We start from the raw sequence: 13,829 nt of genomic DNA, 5'->3' as shown, positions 1-13,829 counted from the left end.
AGAACTTCATACTACTTATGTGCTGATGATTCCCTCGTACAAATCCACCCTACCTTTTTCATACCTTCGACTTCCTATTAGCCATCTCCAAGTCAGTGACCATCGAGCCCTCAAGCTCAAGCATTCAAAACAAAGTTTATCGATATTATTATATCCGCTTCCGCATAAAAACAAAGCCCTCTTACTGTCCGGATAAATGGTGCCACTAAACCACGCAGCTACCCAAGACAAAAATCTCAGGATTATTCTCAGCTCCTTCTCCTTCACTTTCCACATCAACTAATAACCTAGGACTAGTGCTCTCTCTCCCCAAGTGGCCTCTCTGCTTTCATTTGGTTCATTCTCTGCACACTCAACGCAAAAGAAAAGAAAATATGAAAAATCTTATCACTCCCCTACTTTAAACCTTGCCATGATTTCCCAGCGCATAGCAAGTAAACTAAACTTTGCCTCAGGGGATGGGATGCTGTGTAATGTAACAGGCAGCACCCTCGACAACTTCACCTAAATCAGTGAGTGGATAAAGTATTATAGCAGGTTTGGTCACAATACAGTACCTCCCTGAACTTAGTACTACACCCCTGTGGCAGATCAGATCATTATCTCATTTATTGCACACCATAGCTTTAGGAAGTAAGTTCTCATATTATTCCCATGTTGTAGCTAATGAAACTGAGGAACAGAGAGATTAAGCAGCTTGCTGAAGATCACACAACTATCAGAGCAGTTAAATAAATAAACTATAGTGGCCTAACTCAAGAGTCCACTTTTTAAACCATTCATGAGAGGAGTTATCATATATCTCAATCTCGGCCCTGTTAACCTGTCTAGGGATAGTTCAAAAATTACATTAAATTTATTGTATGTATATATATTTTGCTAGGGAGGGGATCCATAGGTTTCCTAAGATTCTCAAAAGAATCCCTGGCACAAAGTTCATAAAAAGAAGAAACAATCCTGCTATGTGACTGTCATTCCTAGGGACTATAAAGTGACTTCCAGAAATCTTTCTTGTGAGGCACTGAAGGTTACAGAACTTTGGAACATTTTTTGTTATCATAAAATGCTCATTTAAAACTCATCATCTCTGTGACATCTTCTCTGTATTAATTAAACTTCCTTCCAACAGAGTGAGAGCATGGTGCTGGCAGGGCAAGTGGTGACCCATCCAGAGAACTGTGAGTGTCAACAGTCCCTCCAGTCCAGAGGTTCAGGTGAACAGCTGAACATACAAGTTTAGGAAAACAAGCTCACCTTCAACAAAGCATGTAAATAAAAAGAATTCAAGCCTGATCCATAAGGATTTCCCTCAGGTAATGAAGTCCTTCAGGCTGAAGCTCAGTTATTTCCAGGGAGGGCTGAGTCGCATTTAGATTCTTCCAGGTACAAGTTTCCTCAATTGAGGTGGTTGGGTTCGCCAGGCCTGGATATTTGCAAAATGCACTGCTTGCCTTGATTAATGACTTTCTCCATAAAGCCAGTCTTGGTGATGACATGACAAAGCTCCTCTGTCCCTGTGTGTTAATAGTACAGCGAGACCATTAACTGTTGGCAAGTATCCCAAAATTGCTCTGAAGATGTAGAGGAATTCTAATGAAATGTAAAGCATTCATCAGAAAGGAGCACAATAGATTTTTCAAAGCTCATGCTCAGTACTTCCACTGAACAAATGCAATACCATCCCTCTTTAGGAAATACACACATTTCCCATGGAAGAAAGAAAAATATTTCAAATTGTCCTCTTTATTTTTCTGTATTTTCTAAATTTTAGTTTATAAACATGTACTAATAGTATTGTTATAAAGGAAAAGAATTCATGGAAAATTTTAAAAATTTTTCTAAAGTCACGTATTCTTGTGCTTCCCAAAAGTGTTTTATTGTCACATAAATAGGGGAAATGCACTAAAATGCAGAGATACTGAATTAGTATCCCTAGTGCTGGGGGTCTAGATTCTCAGCAAGTGGCATCCAGAAGTTCAGTTTATGTCAAGTATTCTTGCTTATAATTGACACAGTTGGTTACCCACCCAATACATTTCATGTCTTTCTTCTAATAGCCCCCAGATGTTGTTTGAATAGCTACCTCTCTCCATGCATCCCATATTATTTCAGAATAAGCTCAAACTCCCCCCTCACTCCAGTAGTGGTCCCTGGTTGATTTTAATCAAGCATGAGTTCAAGGGTGGGCCTGTGACCTGTGCATGCCAATCAAGGTTGATTGTAGGATTCTTGCTCAGAATGCTGGGCCATAAACCTGCTGTACCTTTCCAGCATTGAACAGAAACCGTATTATCCCAATGCCTATGACAGCCATCTTAAAGCCATGAGGGCAACCAGACTTAGGAGGAAAATGACACCATGAGAGCCATAGAAGGGAGATGGAAGGAAACTAAATCCGTAGTGCTACCCTCAAACTGCTGGATCAACCAATCATGGAAGCTTTATTGCCTCTGCAAGCTCAGGTTCATAAAGTAATAAATCCCTTTCACTGAAAAGGTCAATTGAAATTAAATTTTCTGTTCCTTGCAACATGATGTCCTAGCTCATATGCAACTCCTTACAGTTATTGATTTCAGTTGTAACACAGTGTATCAGCTGATTTAATTCAGTCCAGCATTTTTTTTTTTGGCATACCGAGATCAGACTTTAGCCATCCTCATGGCAATCAAGTAATGTTTACCTACTAAAAAAAATAATTGATGCAGTATACTTCAGGACTTTCTTCCCATCAATGATTATGACCATAACCAACCTTCCTCTATAACAAGACTCTGGTTTCAGTGTTTCATACCTCCATAGATGTCTCAGAATAAGCCCCATCCTGCCTTGAGGTCTCCAGTTCTGTCTCGTTACTTCTGACCTGTCTATGTTATTTTTCAGTTCACTTTTACCCCAGATGTTGACTTCCAGATGTCCTTACCTTTCTTATCCATCTGCCATGATCTAGCCCAACCTGTCACAATGCCAGGATGCACAAACCCTGGAGTGCGTCCAGAGAATTGGGCAGTCTGATCTGGAGATGCTGGAGATACAATAAATAAACATCAATCTCTATAAATAAAATGAGAACATTCGATTTAAGATTACTCTGAAATGTCTTCAATTTATGAGATGTAAGAGGCTAGAGACATAGCCCTTACTCTTGAGGTATTAACAAGCCCAGTACTCAGTAGGATGCTGATAATTAGAGGACTCAGTAATCAACATTTTCAAATAGCACTTTTCTGTGTAACAACTGAATAGTGTTGAATCCACTCCACAATTGTTAGAAATAGGACACATATTACTTAGCATTTTCAGCTTTATTTTTCAGAATGTAGGACAAATTTTAATAATACAAAAAATGTTCTAATATAGAAAATGCCATAATATCACTATCTTGGTTAATCCCCATAGTAGCCTCACCACCAACAGGGAACATTCTTTGCATATCATAAAAGACTACTGGAGATTTATCCATTTTCTACCTCTGTGGCCACATATCTTACTATATCTGTCTCAAATCCTACACTCCAACCTAACCGGATCACCAACAGTCCCCGGAAGTCACAATTTTGTCTTTACCTTTTCTTTTTTCTCTAACCAGAATACTTATACCCAACTTCTTCATCCAGTGGACATACTCATCATTCAAGACCCAGCTAAATTCTTTCCTCTTCACATAAGCCTTCTCTGATCTTCTGAAAGTCGTGGCTGCACATTCTATGTAGAAGACAGACGGTGAAGGAAAGATTTCAGAGAAGAGCTGCAAGCCATTTGAAGCCTGGGAATTGCACCAGTGATGCTTCTTGGTGAATGCTTTAGGCTTTAGCTAGTCAGATCTACAACTTCTCCTTTGCAAAGGAGCCAGGAAGCAGAATGGAAGAATGGACAAAAAGGCAGATGCTCCTCCTTGCAGTGTATTACCAAATTAGAATTCAGGCAGAAGTTCCCTCTCCAACATACAGTACCTAAAAAAACTTCGTATTGTACATGTGCATGTAATGGATTGCAGAAGTCTGTGTTGTTCAAGTATGGTCGAACAAGTCTATGGGCCCCTAACTCAAATATTAGGTTTATGACAGTAAAAACAATAACCTCTCCATAGCACAGGGCCTGCTATACTATAAGGACTCAATTAATATTTTTTCTTAATAAAAGTGAATGAAGGACCAAATAAATAATAGTCTTTACATCGAATAAAAGAATACCAAGTGCTAGTGAGAATGTGGAACAAAGGGAACTCTGATCCTTAGTGAGTGTCAATTGGCACAATCACATTTGAAAACTATTTGATAGCTCTTCCTATAACTAAATGTAAAACCATGACCCAGTAATTCTACTCCTGAGTATATACCCTAAATAAATGAGTACGTATGTCCACCAGAAGACTTTAACGAGAATGTTCATAGAAGCTTCATTCGAAATAGACAGAAATTAGAAACAACCCAATTATTCATCAACAATAAAGTGGATAAGCAATGGTATATTATAGGTAGCAGAATACTACTCAGCAAGAAAAAGGATAAACTATTGCTAAATAGAACAACATAGAAAAATTTTAGAAGTACAATAAAGAGCAAAAAAGACCAGACCTAAAGGAAGACATAAGGTATGATGATTCCATTTGTGAATTATGACCGTGAATATCAATATGAAGTTAAAAAACAGACTAAGAATAGGCAAGGCTGTAGTGTTGTAAATGTTCTGTATCTTGATCTAGGTGCCATTACATAGGCGTGTGCATGTATATATGTGTGTTGCGTGTGTGTGTATGTGTACATATATACACACATATAACACACATATACACACACATATATACATATATAAAAGTTCATAAAGTTGTACATTTAAAGTTTTGTATACTTAATACATATATTATACACACATACAAATTTTTAACAACTTGAAGGGATTTCAGATTCATTTCATTTTCTGGTTGAACTTGAGAGAACAGTGAGAAATTGCATCAGAGTCAAAAGTTCACAGTTAGAAGCAACAATTTCCTTATTTTACAAATGAGAACACAGAGCCCAAAGACATTAACTTATTTAACCAGTGGCCACTTTTCTTGTTAGTCTCAGAGCTAAGCCAATATGTTTTCATTACCCCATACCTTCCAGTACACACACGCACACACACACACACACAACAAACTGTGGGCATGAATGTGGAATGGAGAGATGGCAGGGAAGCCTGTAGAAACGGAAGGGGTTTTCTCTAAATCCCATCCTCCTCATTGCCCCTTCCCCATTTCTCCTTCCTTTTCCTTTCCTTGACTTAATTCCAGGCATTGATGACTTCTCTCATCTTCCCTGGTGTTTATTCTGCCTTTCTCTACAATTACGCATCCCAGCAAAACACAACTCTATCTTAGTGGATCTCAGGGTGGTCCTCAAATGATAGAAATGGAAAAGTAGATAAGCACAAATCATGTTTCTTTAAGATATAATTAATACAATTGTACACTTATTTACATCACATCTCATTTCCAAAAAGTCAGCTTGGAAAAATCCATATATTACAAGATGATAAATACTGAGGAAACTGCTATAGGAAGTATCAGAATTGGAGGAATAAGATGGCTTGAGTAAAGTGCTTAGGGTAGGGAGATTTTTTTCATGCTTCTACAACTCTAATATCAAAGTCAGGAACTGCTGCTGTACCTACCTCCCCAGTGGAATTTCCTTTGCAGAGGATCCTGAAAAGCAAGATTTCCATCCAAAGACCTTCCTTCTTTCTTTCTTTCTTTCTTTCTTTCTTTCTTTCTTTCTTTCTTTCTTTTTTTTGAGATGGAGTCTCGCTCTTATTGCCCAGGCTAGAGTGCAATGGCACGATCTCAACTCACTACAACCTCCGCCTCCTGGGTTCAAGCAATGCTCTGCCTCAGCCTCCCAAGTAGCTGGGATTACAGGCTCCCCCCACCACACCCGGCTAATTGTTATATTTTTAGTAGAGATGGGGTTTCAACATCTTGGCCAGGCTGATCTTGAACTCCTGACCTCGTGATCCACCTGCCTCCGCCTCCCAAAGTGCTGGGATTACAGGCATGAGCCACCTCACCCAGCCAAGACCTCCTTATTTTACAATGAATTAGAGGAAATAAAGGCCTTCTTATTTTAGTTGGCCCTGAATATAAACTTAAGAAATATGAAATTATGCCTGCCATCTAAATTACCTAGCTGCTTCCAAGGTGCTGTTGAGTTGTAAACAAATTAAAGAGAAAGCATAATTTGATCAGAGACATGTTGCAAAGGACTCCTCCCTCCACACTAGCTCAGAAGCCTCAGGACACAAGCACTAGATTCTACCATGCCAAACAAATTGTCATATGGTGGGCCTCTACTATGTTTACAAAATGATGCACAGAATAAAACATATATTAAAATTGGGTTGTGGGAAATAAACCACCATTCCAAATGTTGACAACACAGAAGCCAGGAAATACACATTTCAAGTATTCTCTTTTTATTGCTCATTCATCCAAGTTCCACATGTAAAACCAACATCCTAGAAACCAACCAAAGAGTTAAAAATGCTACTTGCTACTAATGCAAGAATGGGGCCATTAATTCCTGTCTATTATCTCTTACTGTTGTCTGAGTAACCTCAAATAATACACCTTAACTTAGTTAAATAAAAATTAAGGTCTGAGTTTTTGTTTTTCATTATGAAAAACAGAATGGAAAACAAAAGATATTTGAAGACTATAAAAATCCTTGAATGTTACAAATATTTAAAAATTCTAAGTAGTCGTTAAAGAATTCATGGCCCAGTAGAGGAGAGTGGGTTCAGGGTGTGGACAAAATGAATCCTTAGAGTTCTTTCCAGCCAGTAGCTACTTCCACACAATTATAATTCTTAATTAGTCCATGACCCAATCTTTAGATTTGCACATCTGATCTCCTAATTTAAAATTATATTTGTAAATGTTTATATTTTTATTATCTTAGTGGTTAAAACCTGAGACTCCACAGACAGTTGGACTTGGGTTTCAATTCCAGCTCAAAAATGTGTTAATGATGTAATCTTGGGCAAGTTAATTAACTTCTCTTAGCCTCAATTTTCCTGTCTGCAAAAGGAGTATAATATACAAATAACATTCTCAATAAATTATTATATTTGCAAATAATTTATATGAATAAATTATAACTAAATATTACATAATATAAAAATCTCTCTATAGGGGTTGTTGTGAGGATGGCATGGTAGTAGGAAGTGCCGTCATTGTTAACATCAACATCATTATCTCCATGATCATATTCACTTCTACCATCATAATGAATTTTTGCAAAAAACATAGAGGAAATCATCTTCATTTTCTTAAAAGAAAAATAGCCTACCCCAAGGAAACAGACAAGGGCCATTCATATATATATAATTAGTAAAGTAGTAAAGGCCAGTTTTGCCAGACTTGACCTTCTAGAGATACATTATGGGAGCTGTGCTAAAAGGGAGTATAAGGGAAGTATATCACAAAGCCTAAGAATTTGTGGTAACTAGTAACAAAAACTGGGACAAAAGGAAGCACATGTCAGCAAAGCAGGCTCAGGATTCTCTGAGGAAAGTCAGCAAAATCTGGACAGTGCAAGAAAGAAACCAGACTAAACCAGTGTAAAGGCCACTTGCTTGGGCTCAGTGTCTGAAAGTCATCACTCCCTCCTTAGGGTGGAGACTTCAAGGTTATATCAGAATTTACTACATAACCTTTGTTATGAGTTGTTACAGTGCTTTAAAGCTCATACAGTATGTAGTCAGTGTAACATAGTACTAAATTTAGGGTGTGGATTTGGTCACTCTTAGCTAATCTTTTTTATTGTCACAAGAACATCCCAGGATTAAAAAAAAATCTCTCTGAGAATGGCTATAGATAGAAAATTGGGACCTGATGAACTGACAGTTTTATTTATAGTCCTAGAGTGGCCAAAATCGATGAATACCTGATTTGTGCGTTCAGACACCGCATGTTATAACATGAACTGCTTTCTTCAACTCTGAAATAAAGTGAATCCTATTCATGGCAATCAGTTTAAAGTAATTCTTTAAGACACTTAATATTTATTTATTTATTTATTATACTTCAAGTTCTAGGGTACATGTGCACAACATGCAGGTTTGTTACATATGTATACATGTGCCATGTTTGTGTGCTGCACCATTAACTCATCATTTACATTAGGTATATCTCCTAATGCTATCCCTCCACCCTCCCCCCCTCCTCCCAGGACAGGCCCCAGGGTGTGATGTTCCCCATCCTGAAGACACTTAATATTTAAAGCAGCATAATGTATTGCTTTCTAGAAAGCCCCAAATTCATGAAATCTAGCAAGCAGAAGTCTTGTCTATTTAACCAGCAATGAGGCATACAAAGAAGTTTTCCAAAAATAACAAAAACCAGAAATTACTTCTTCCTGGAGCTGTAGGGAATCATATTTACCAGCTTCACTGAATAATCAACTAAAAGTGGAATTCCTGAAGAAACACTGGCCATAACCAACAAGATACAGAAATCAGCATCACGTGAAGGTATTTAGGCCTGTAGAGCAGTCACTACCCTGCAGAGATCAAAGGAAAGAAAACACTTCATTCTAGGAGCCTGAGAGCCGCGCACATCCAAGCGCTCTTATCCACACTCTTCTTAGAGCTCTGCTGCAGATACCACTGAGTAAACCAATCCCTGGCTAATTGTTCCCTTAACAGCAAAGAGTGAAGGATGATGACAGCAACAATAACATTAGCTGACACTTGTGAAGGCTTATTATGTGCCAAGTACTTTTATAAGTGCTTTATTCTACACTAACACATTTAATTTTCCCACAACACTATGAAGTAGGTGCTATTATGATATGCGTTTCACAGATAAGGTCGCTGAGGCATAGAAGAGTTAAATAACACATCCAAAGCCACACAGCTAATAAGAGACAAAGCGAGGACTTAAAATTGAGCTTTGACTCTAGAGCCTCCATTCTCAACCACCAATTTACTGTCTCTTGGAAAACGGAGGTGTTCTGGTTGATGTCCATTTTCCCCGGTGCTCAGAAGCTTCTCAAGTGTCTAAGCTAACCTAGCATGAATAAAAGGGGAGGGGTAGGAAAAGGGACAAAACAGGCTTTGAGGAGAAAGAAATAGGATTGATTTAACAAGCAATCCTGTAGTTTAGTTTCTATGCCTACTAAATATAGCTGTTCTTCCCTTCAAACTTTTTTTTATAAGAAAACAGAACAAATTTTAATGGAAGTCAGGCAGAGAAAGGACAAGAGAGCAAGTAAATTGTTATCTGTAGATCATTGCACAAATGTAAGATATTCTTAGCAGTATTTGAAGCTGTAAGAAATTCAGAGAATGCAATGCAATTCTGCACAAACTAACTCACTGTTAGTCTGCTGAGTGTTTGGCCAGTGTGTTAACTCTTTGTGGCTTTTTGCAGTCTTTTACTGAAAAGTTATTTACTTTCCTGCATTCCTATTACCAAGGGTCTATTCAGGGAATGAAGAAAAAGAACAGCGATTCAGGAAGCAGATGGGGTGAGTGAGCTCAAGGTGAAAGAATGAGAACTAAGGTACTTACTCATTTGGCAAATATTTATTGAGCATTTCCTATATGTTATAAGTGCTAAGCATATAAGGAAAACCGAAATAGACCTCTTACCCTTAAAGAACTTACAGTCTACTTCAGGTGTCAACACATTTTTTTTTCTATAAAGGGCTAGATAGTATATCTATATATATGGCTAGGCAGGCCATAAGGTCTCTGTTACAACTACTCAACTTGCTATTGTGTCAGGAAAGCAGCCAAAGACAATATGTAAATGATGAGTGTGGCTGCATTCCAATAAAACTTTATTTTAAAATCAGGCAGTGGGCTGGATTCGGCCCAAGGGCCGTAGTTTGCAAACCCTTGTTCTGGTAGACATCTCAAGAAAGGCTTACAGGAAAAACAATTTCTGTGTGGTTTTCTGTTCTTATCTGTTGAATTTAGCCTTGAACAACTTCTGTCCCAGTATCAAATCTTTGAATCTTATTTAGTTCCTCAAGGGTTTTGTAGCTGTTACTCCAGTCTTTTAGCACTGACTGTTGCTGGGGAATATCTGTACCCAGTTGACTTTTTCCCCTAATAGGTGACTCCCCAGGTGATTCTTTCACTATCTTTGAGGTCCAGGAAACTTGTTAGGATATGTTGTAGTGATCCCAATATGAAAGGCTTTTCCTTTCCACAGGAGATTTTAGCCCATTTATGAGTACGGATATGACAAGTACTTTTATCATCCTATTTTATATTATGCTTTCTTTTTCTAGCTTCAAAACTTACTTTAACGTGTCATCTTTTGCTTTATGTTTTGTGTTTCTTCTCATCTTTAGTACCATATGTATTTTTGTGCTAGCAGTTACCTTTCTAACTGTAACTTATACACTACCTATTAATTCCTTACTATAAATGATTAATTTAATACATTTTCTCTTTCTCTTTCTTTCCTCCTTCACCTCTACTATCCACTTTTAGTCAATTATTTTATTTTATTTAATAGACACCTTTGTAATGGTTATGTAATATTTTAATAGTTACTATTTAATATGCTCTGTCATGTTTTTTGCAAAGGTCATGTTTGGTTTCTTCTTGTATTCTTACTACCTGCTGTGGACTGAACATTTGTGTCCCTCCAAAACTCATATGCTGAAGCCTAAATACTCTATGTGACGGTATTTGGGAGTGGGAACTTTAGGAGGTAATTAGGTCATCAAGGTGAAGCCCTCATGAATGGGTTTAGTGTCTTTTAGGAGAGACAGGAGAGAGAGAATGTTTCTTCTCCTCTCTATTATGTGAGGAAACACAGAGAAAATGGTCATTTCCAAATCAAGATGAGTGCTTTCACCAGATGTCAGATCAGCTGATGCCTTGATCTTAGACTTCCCGGCCTCCAGAAGCAGGAGAAATAAATTTCTGTTGTTTAGTCATTCTGTCTATGGTATTCTGTTTTAGCAGCTCAAACTGACTAAGACACTGTCTTTATTTTGAGCTCTTACATTTCTGCTTTTTGTTCTAGCTCCACAAAAGTGATGGGATTACTAGGTTTATTTAGTCATAATGGAAAAATGGTTGCGATTATCTTTTTGATAGTAATATTTTTTTTCTAAACACATATCTTTCTCGGCCACTGTTTTCTATTGCTTCTCATCACTCTTTCTGGTTTCTTACACTGATCCTGTACTCTACATGTTTCATTACTCACCATTCAAGTTGATGAGTATTTTTTGCAACAATTATTGTGTAGATTTCTTGTTACAGGTGTACTTGAATATTGTTTGCTCTGTGTGTGTGTGTGTATTTATGTGTGTTTACACTTTCCTTCTCCCCAGCTAATGGCGATAGACAACTATAGAGTTTTTTGCAATGTAAAGACTTGTTTCTTCTCCACTGCCATGTAAACACCTTGCTTCCTGCAGATGTGGCTTACCTGTGTAATTCATTTAACCTCATGAATTCATTTAACCTTTGTTTCTTGAAAGGAATACAGGTCTGGGGGGAGTTCCAGCAACCACTGGGATTTAGATATTTTTCACCTGAGTGTGTCCTGTCACTTTTCATGGGTGACTTGTTCCTGGCCATCTCTAAGCTCTCTGGCCATGGTGTTTCTCTCTGCTTCATGCATATCCCTTTGCTTGGGTTCCACTGCTTTTTACAGCGCTTCCACCAGTTTTGCAGTTCGGGGTTTTTGCTGTTACTTAGTTTTTCTGAAAAAATGAGTTTATATCTGTATTTTTCACTCTTTTTTCCTTTAGGGGTATGTTTCCTTTAGGAGAATTTTCTTAGGGAATGTTGGCTTTGCTGTATTCAAAGCAAAAATCTCAGTGTACGTATCTAACTCAGGAATGTGAATGTGTGTGAAATTGTTCAAGTGACTAAAGGTAACCTAGGCTGGCTGAAGCTGAAACATGAAAACCAGAAAGAAAAAAAAATTCAGGTTAATTGTTTCCATATACCTGACTGCCTAAGTAAGCAACATCTTACTAAACAAAACATAGGAAGGCATCCAACCTAGTGAGAGCAAAATGATCCTTACCAAACCTGTTCATGTTCTTCAGAGACAGACAGGAGGATGGGTGTGATCACAAGACCAAGACTGGGGAAAATAGGACCTTTCTATGGGTGGGGAATAAAATCTTAAGAGTAGGATGTGATCTCTCTATTCATAGGTACAATGTCAGAATGAGTTTGCAGAATATATTGGGGTTAAAATAAGTGTTTTGTCGTCACCTAGTTTATTACTTCTAATTTAGTATATTTACACATATACTCACACATATACCTGATTTTGCCTACATGCATAACTTTGATTTTTGTTTTTTTTTTTTTTTACTGCAGTGTCATTTTCTCCTTTATCTCAATAGTTTGCTTCACCCTATCTCCAAAGTGGCACTCTAGCTGGCCCTGCCCCCTTTCCCAGGTAATTTATGCTAACAACTTTTTTTTGTCTTTCATGCTTCCCTCCTTATTTATATAAGTTACGCACACATGCATATACATACACACAGATGCACACCACTTCTTTGTCATTATTTACTTTATAAAAAAGATTATATTACACATTCTTTTTTGCCTCTAGCATTTCTTGAAAACATTACCTTGTGCTAATTCCTCAAAATCATCTTGAATAGCTCTAATTTGTCTTTTTTAATGTCTACATAAGATTTCATAGTGTAATTATATGCCATAATTTATTCAGCTATCTCACTATTGATTAACAGCCATATATTCTCCATTTTTTGCCACAATGTAGCAAAAACACATTTTTGCATATGTTTTATGTATCAGTGTTTGTGTTTCTACAGGATAGATTTCTACAATTGGTAATTGCTGGGTCCAAGGAAATATATATTTTGTAGTCTTAATGGAAACTGCCAAATTGCTTTTTTAAAAGGCAGAAATACCTCATATTTTTACTAGCAATGCATGAAACTCCCCTTTTCTCCACATGCCCTCAACGAATATTTAAATCGGTTAATTTTGATTTATATTATTTTTCTTATCAGTCTTGGGATAATTTTCTCCTTTTCCACAAACTAGTGTCACGGAAGAAGACATGGGCAGAGAGGAGTTCAAAAGGAAAAGTCATGGTGTCAGACAGTCTCCCATATGGAGCTTGGGGAACATTTTATTCAGCAAATACTTTTTCAGACATTTACCATGCATGCGAGAACTGTACAATGCACTGGCCAAATTTTAAAATGCATGCATATGCCCTTTAGAAGTATAGAGTCCACATGGGAATAAATTATATAATAAATTATAATGTGGTAGTTCTATTTAGGAAGGCCTGGAATCTGCTTCCTGTTCATATGTGACTTTCGGAAACCTCAGATTCCTCTTCTATAAAACGGCTTTGATGTTCCCATCTAAACTTTGGGATTATTTTGCAAATTATATGGGGTGATGCATGTAAACCACTTATCACAGTATATGGGATAGAGGATGCATTCAATAAATTGTAGGTGATGTTACTAGTAGTAGCAGTAAAAGTTTGAGTGTAAGAAGAGTAGACAGGTAGGTTGGGGCCAGAATTGGGAAGACCTTGAAGGTCAGGTTGAGAAATTTCATCTTTAAACTATGGGCTCTCCAAAATAGAGTGATATGATGAAAAAGGTGTTCTAGGAAGATTCCTGGGTCAGTCATTACTCAGTAGATAAATTAGGGAATAGAAGAGGCTAGCCGCAAAAAGACTGGATAGAAGGTTTATCAGTTAGATACTCCTAGAAATTGGGTGATATTTGAAATATTTTTTAAATGGCACAGCACCAGCACTGAGCAATTAAAGCATGTGACTGAGTCTTCAAAGTGGTTGCTGGCTGTAA

The sequence above is a fragment of the Nomascus leucogenys genome, chromosome 4 (assembly GCF_006542625.1).
Source record: "Nomascus leucogenys isolate Asia chromosome 4, Asia_NLE_v1, whole genome shotgun sequence".
Classification (NCBI taxonomy): Eukaryota; Metazoa; Chordata; class Mammalia; order Primates; family Hylobatidae; genus Nomascus; species Nomascus leucogenys.
The sequence above is the reverse complement of the archived record's forward strand: the minus strand, read 5'-3'. Positions refer to the sequence as shown.